Source organism: Bubalus kerabau, chromosome X (assembly GCF_029407905.1).
Source record: "Bubalus kerabau isolate K-KA32 ecotype Philippines breed swamp buffalo chromosome X, PCC_UOA_SB_1v2, whole genome shotgun sequence".
In the NCBI taxonomy this organism is placed as follows: Eukaryota; Metazoa; Chordata; class Mammalia; order Artiodactyla; family Bovidae; genus Bubalus; species Bubalus kerabau.
The window spans coordinates 61,542,772-61,550,167 of NC_073647.1; positions in this window are offsets into that span (position 1 = coordinate 61,542,772).

Below are 7,396 nucleotides of genomic sequence, written 5' to 3' on the forward strand. Positions count from 1 at the left end.
GAAAGATCTCTTCAAGAAAATTAGAGAGACCAAGAGATTATTTCTTGCAAAGATGGGCACAATAAAGGACAGAAATGGACCTAACAGAAGCAGAAGATATTAAGAAGAGGTGGCAAAAATACACGGAGGAACTATACAAAAACGATCTTCATGACCCAGATAACCATGATGGTGTGATCACTCACCTCAAGCCAGACATCCTGGAATGCAAAGTCAAGTGGGCCTTAGGAAGCATCACTACAAAGCTAGTGGAGGTGATGGAATTCCAGTTGAGCTATTTCAAATCCTAAAAGATGATGCTGTGAAAGTGCTGCACTCATTATGCCAACAAATTTGGAAAACTCAGTACTGGCCACGGGACTGAAAAAGGTCAGTTTTCATTCCAATCCCAAAGAAAGGCAGTGCCAAAGAATACTCAAGCTACTGCATAATTTCATTCATCTCACATGCTAGCAAAGTAATGCTCAAAATTCTCCAAGCCAAGCTTCAACAGTATGTGAACCATGAAATTCCAGATGTTCAAGCTGGATTTAGAAAAGGCAGAGGAACCAGAGATCAAATTGCCAATATCTGCTGGATCATTGAAAAAGCAAGAGAGTTATAGAAAAACATTTACTTCTGCTTTATTGACTATGCCAAAGCCTTTGACTGTGGATCACAACAAACCATGGAAAATTCTTAAAGAGTTGAGAATACCAGACCACATGACCTGCCTCCTGAGAAGTCTGTATGCAGGTCAAGAAACAACAGTGAGAACTGAACATGTAACAATGGACTGGTTCCAAATTGGTAAAGGAGTACATCAAGGCTGTATATGGTCATCATGTTTATTTAACATATGCAGAGTACATCATGCAAAATGCTGGGCTGGATGAAGCACAAGCTGGAATCAAGACTGCCAGGATAAGTATCAATAATTTCAGATATGTAGATGACACCACCCTTATGGCAGAAAGCAAAAAAAGTACTAAAGAGCCTCTTGATGAAGTGAAAGTTCAGTTTAGTCGTTCAGTCGTGTCCAACTCTTTGAGACCCCATGAACCAGAGCACGCCAGGCCTCCCTGTCCATCACCAACTCCCGGAGTCCACCCAAATCCATGTCCATCGAGTCAATGATGCCATCCAACCATCTCATCCTCTGTCATCCCCTTCTCCTCCTGCCCTCAATCTTTCCCAGCAGCTCTTCACATCAGGTGGCCAAAATGTTGGAGTTTCAGCTTCAACATCAGTCCTTCCAATGAACACCCAGGACTGATCTCTTAGGATGGACTGGTTGGATCTCCTTGCAGACCAAGGGACTCTCAAGAGTCTTCTCCGGTGTGAGATGAGTGAAATTGTGCCATAGTTTGAGCATTCTTTGACATTGCCTTTCTTTGGGATTGGAATGAACACTGGCCTTTTCCAGTCCTGTGGCCACTGTGGAGTTTTCTATATTTGCTGGCACATTGAGTGCAGCATTTTCACAGTGTCATCTTCCAGGATTTGAAATAGCTCAACTGGAATTCCATCACCTCCACTAGCTTTGTTCGTAGTGATGCTTCCTAAGGCCCACTTGACTTCACATTCCAGGATGTCTGGCTCTAGGTGAGTGATCACACCATCATGATTATCTGGGTCGTGAAGATCTTTTTTGTACAGTTCTTCTGTGTATTCTTGCCACCTCTTCTTAATATCGTCTGCTTCTGTTAGGTCCCTACCATTTCTGTCCTTTATTGAGTCCATCTTTGCCATGAAACATTCCCTTGGTATCTCTAATTTTCTTGAAGAGATCTCTAGTCTTTCCCATTCTGTTGTTTTCCTCTATTTCTTTGCATTGATCACTGAGGAAGGCTTTCTTATCTCTCCTTGCTATTCTTTGGAACTCTGCATTCAGATGTGTATATCTTTCTTTTTCTTCTTTGCTTTTATAGCTTCCCGTCTTTTCACAGCTATTTGTAAGGCCTCTTCAGACAGCCATTTTGCTTTTTTGCATTTCTTCTTCTTGGGGATGGTCTTGATTTCTGTCTCCTGTACAGTGTCACGAACCTCCATCCATAGTTCATCAGGCACTCTGTCTATCAGATCTAGTCCCTTAAATCTATTTCTCACTTCTAATGTATAATCATAAGGGATTTGATTTAGGTCATAACTGAATGGCCTAGTGGCTCTCTCCATTTTCTTCAATTTCAGTCTGAATTTGGCAATAAGGAGTTCATGATCCAAGCCACAGTCAGCTCCTTGTATTATTTTTGCTGACTCTATAGAGCTTCTCCATCTTTGGCTGCAAAGAATATAATCAATCTGATTTCAGTGTCGACCATCTGGTGATGTCCAAATGTAGAGTCTTCTCTTGTGTTGTTGGAAGAGGGTATTTGGTATGACCAGCGTGTTCTCTTGGCAGAACTCTCTTAGTCTTTGCCCTGCTTCGTTCTGTACTCCAAGGCCAAATTTGCCTGTTACTCCAGGTGAAGTGAAAGAGGAGAGTGAAAAAGCTGGCTTAAAACTCAACAGTCAAAAACTAAGATCATGGCATCTAGTCCCATCACTTCATGGCAAATAGATGGAGACACAATAGAAAGAATGACAGAATCTGTTTTCTTGGGCTCCAAAATCACTGCAGATTGTGACTGCAGCCATGAAATTAATTTCCTTGGTAGGAAAGGTATCACAAAGATAGACAGCATATTTAAAGCAGAGACATTCTTTGCCGACAAAGATCCATCTAGTCAAAACTATGGTTTTTCCAGTAGTCATATATGGATGTGAGAGTTGGACTATAAAGCAAGCTGAGTGCTGAATAATTAATGCCTTTGAACTGTGGTGTTGGAAAAGACTCTTGAGAGTCCCTTGGACTGCAAGGAGATCAAACCAGTCATTCCTAAAGTGAGTCAGTCCTGAATATTCATTGGTAGGACTGATGCTGAAGCTGAAACTCCAATACTTTGGCCACTTGATGCGAATAACTGATTCATTGGAAAAGACTGATGCTGGAAAAGATTGAGGGCAGCAGGATAAGGGAACAACAGAGGATGAGATGGTTAGATGGTATTGCTGACTCAGTGGACATGAGTTTGAGCAAGCTCTGGGAGTTGGTGATGGACAGGGAAGCCTGGTGTGCTGCAGCCCATGGGGTCACAGACAGACAGACACGACTGAGTGAACTAACTGATGTCTCCTCTCTAAGAAGATGAGAGGGTGGTTCTATCCATTTAGTCATCTGACAGGTGCATTTGAGGTGACACGGAATTCCTGCTTCATGAAGACATTCTTTGCCAGTCAATGGCAGCCTGGTATGTATTCACAAGAGATGGGAAAGACTAGAGACTGAGCTTTCAAAACAAGCACTGGATGAAGACTCTGGTCCAAATACCCAATTCTCTTGACTTAGTGAAATGGTCTTCCCAGATTTCTCACATGATGGCCAGTCTCTTCTGGGTTCCTCTTAAACCTGACACTCTAATATGATTCTTTTCTCTCTCTCCTGGCCACAAATGTACGCTCACAGTAAATTCCTCTATAAGCTAGTAGTCGAGAAGTTTTCCAAAGATGACTTCAAATCCACAGGCAGTAAAGGAAAACCCTGGTAACACTTGATTCCATTAAAAATTGCCTGGCAAAAAAATTCCATAAGCAAAGTAAAATGAAAAATTACACATTGGGAAAAAATATGCAAGTTATGTAACTAACAAAGTTTATCTACTCATAGAAGAAAGATTATGAAAAAGAAAAGGCAAATTAGAACATTCTGAAGGAGAAAGCACACTAGACACAAAGGAGTACTTCCCAAAAAAATGTTCCTTAAATATGTTTAAAACTGTTCAACCCAACTCTTGATTAAGAGATGTAAAGAGAAAAAAAACCAAGATGCACTTTCTCATCATTTACATAGTCTGTGAGGAAATAGGGAGACATATACACTGCTGGTGCCTTGGAGAAGGAAATGGCAACCCACTCCAGTGTTCTTGCCTGGAGAATCCCAGGGACGGCAGAGCCTGGTGGGCTGCCGTCTATGTGGTCACACAGAGTCGGACACGACTGAAGCGACTTAGCAGCAGCAGCAGCAGCAGCAGCATACACTGCTGGTGGTAATGTAACATGGTACAATTCCTAGCCAGGGGATCTGTTACAATGTAAGCAAAGAGTGGGACATGACTGAGTGAACTGAACTAAACTGAATGAAATTACCAAGGTATTTACCCTTGGAATCAACAATGTCTCCCCTAAGAATCTACCCTAAAATAGCAATGTAAAAGGAAAAAAAGACATAAGCACAAAATCATTTCTTCCAGAACAATTCATATGATTTTAAGATAAGAAACAAGACATATACACCAACAGGGACCTAGTTTAATAAACTGTGGTCCATCTACATCCGAAAGGACTATGCAGCTATTAAAAATAATAATAAGACTCCCTTTCTGTATTGCTATGGAGTCATCGCCAGGATATAATATTCAGTGATTTAAAAAACAGGTGTAGAAATGTGTGTAGAGCTGATGCCTCAAGTAACTATTTACAATAAGTTAAAATTACATGACATTAAGAATCAATCACAGTTGCCATGTTTTAGCAGCTAAATGTTCAATTCCTGAATAAACCTCTGTTAGTTAATGGTTGCTGTGTTGAATAGCAGAATATGGAATGTTCCCATCTCCACAGAAGTTTCTATTGATTAGCTCTGAAATAAAATATAACAAATTTTACATATGAAAGGTGCTGAAAACAAATGTGTGTTATCTTTTCTTATATTCTCTAAGCTGTACAGTTGATACAAATGATGATAAAAATGTGTACCTATAAGGGGACAGAGGAACATCCCAGGATGCATGACAACATTGTAGATTCTATAAATATGAGACCTATGTTTACTGGCTCTATTCACTGATAAGGGCAAGAAATTGACCAATCCAGTAGCAATCAGCAACTATATAGTCCCTGCGCTGAATTCTCTAAACTCATTTCCCACTAAAAGGGACCAGGCTTCCTGGAGAAATGCCTAATTTCCAATCTAGGTAAAGATTGTACAAGGTGAGTCTGGACTGAACTCTCATACAGAAATTATATCAAAAGGAATCATAACCCAAGGGGCTCCCATTGTCAAAAGATAGAACAATTTGAACGTCAAAAAAAAAGAAAGAAAGAAAGTTAATGATTGTAATGCACTGCTGCTGCTGCTAAGTCGCTTCAGTCGTGTCCGACTCTGTGCGACCCCAGAGACGGCAGCCCACCAGGCTCCCCCATCCCTAGGATTCTCCAGGCAAGAACACTGGAGCGGGTTGCTATTTCCTTCTCCAATGCATGAAAGTGAAAAGTGGAAGTGAAGTCACTCAGTCGTGTCTGACTCCTAGCGACCCCATGAACTGCAGCCCACCAGGCTCCTCCATCCATGGGATTTTCCAGGCAAGAGTACTGGAGTGGGTTGCCATTGCCTTCTCCATATAATGCACTAAAATGCCTTAAATATAGGAACACCTATGAGCTCTAACATGTATCACATTCTTTTAAAAAAGCCAACAAAAGTAAAACACTATTCACCTTTGAGAGTCCTAGGGTAAAAACTCATTTTTGAAAGTGGAAATATTGCCAATAAATTGTATATTCATCTGGCCTTTCCTTGCATATTACACCCATGCATAATTGATGAGGGATGGATTCTTTTATAAAAGAATTATAGCTAATACATGCAGAAGAAATTGAGAATTTGTACACCACACTTTTACAATCTTTTATGAAATGTGGTTCTAAGCAATGATCATTAGAGGCTGCAAAAAATGATGTGAGAATTAGATGGGAAATTTTTAAATGACTGCATTACAATATCTTTTAATTTGCCTTTCCTCGTTTGAAAAATGGAAATAATTAATTCATATTAGACAATTATTGTAAGGAGAAAATATCTCAAGTGAATCTGGAAAAGGATACATGCAGTACTAAATAAGTATCAATGTTTCATACCTTACCTTCCTTCAAAGGAGATTCCCTTGAAACAGTCCAAATAGTATCATAAGACAATAATGTGGAAATACTACACAGAAATGTATGTTTTCACTATGTCTTCACTTTAATGTCCTATCTCTGTGCTGGAGTCATTTCTTGGATCATTTAGGAAAATAGAAAACTGAGTGTAGCATATCCATTGGATGTGTAAAGGAAAACCATTGGTCCATTTCACATTATTTCATATACGTTCCCATCCCACTTTTAATGGTCTATGTCAGTTTCATAAGAATAATATGCATATTCAAATGAACTTATCTATGAAACAGAAACCATCTGACAGACAGCAGACTTGTGGTTACGAAGGTGTGGTGTGGGGAGGGATGAAATGGTAGTTTGAGAGTGTGTGTGTGTTAGTTGCTTAGTTGTATCTGACTCTTTGCAACCCCATAGACGGCAGCCCACCAGGCCCCTCTGTCCATGGGATTCTCCAGGCAAGAACACTGGAGTGGGTTGCCATTTCCTTCTCCAAAAGGAACTATAGAAAGAAAGAAAGTGAAGTCACTCAGTCATGTCCGACTCTTTGCGACCCCATGGACTGTAGCCTACCAGGCTCCCGCATCCATGGAATTTTCCAGGCAAGAGTACTGGTGTGGGATGACATTTCCTTCTCTAGTTTGAGAGTAGTAGATGCAAACTATTGTATGTAGAATGGATAAGCAACAGGACCTACTGTATAGCACAGGGAACTAAATTCAACATCTTGTGGTAAACCATAATGGAAAATAAGATTAAAAGAATATAGATGTATAACTGAATCACTTTGCTGTACAGCAGAAATTAACACAACATTGTAAATAAACTAGACTTCAAAAATATTCAGTTCAGTTGCTCAGTCATGTCCGACTCTTCACAACCCTATGGGCTGCAGCATGCCAAGCTTCCCTGTCCTTCACCATCTCCCAGGAGTTTGCTCAAACTGATGTCCATTGAGTCGATGATGCCATCCAACCATCTCATCCACTTCATCCCCTTCTCCTCCTGCCTTCAATCTTTACCAGAATCAGGGTCTTTTCTAAGGAGTCAGTTCTTCACATCAGGTGGCCAACGTATTGGAGATTCAGCTTCAGCATCAGTCCTTCCAATGAATATTTAGGACTGATTTCCTTCAGGATTGACTGGTTTGAGCTTCTTGCAGTTATCTTAACTCTGTACTAAGGATTATATAACAACAATGTATCTTGCTTGAGGACATGTTTATCTTTTTTAACAAGAACCTTCTGACTAATCTTCTTATCTTACGCGGGGAGTGGGTCTGGTAAAAGCATATAAGGCCTTGAAAAGACTAGGAAGTAGGGCACTATTGGTCCCTCTTCTGATGTCTGTGTCAGAAGCTTTCTCTGTCCCTTTTCACTTTAATAAAACTCTGCTACACAAAAGCTCTTGAGTGATCAAGTGACCAAGCTGGCCCCTAAGCTAA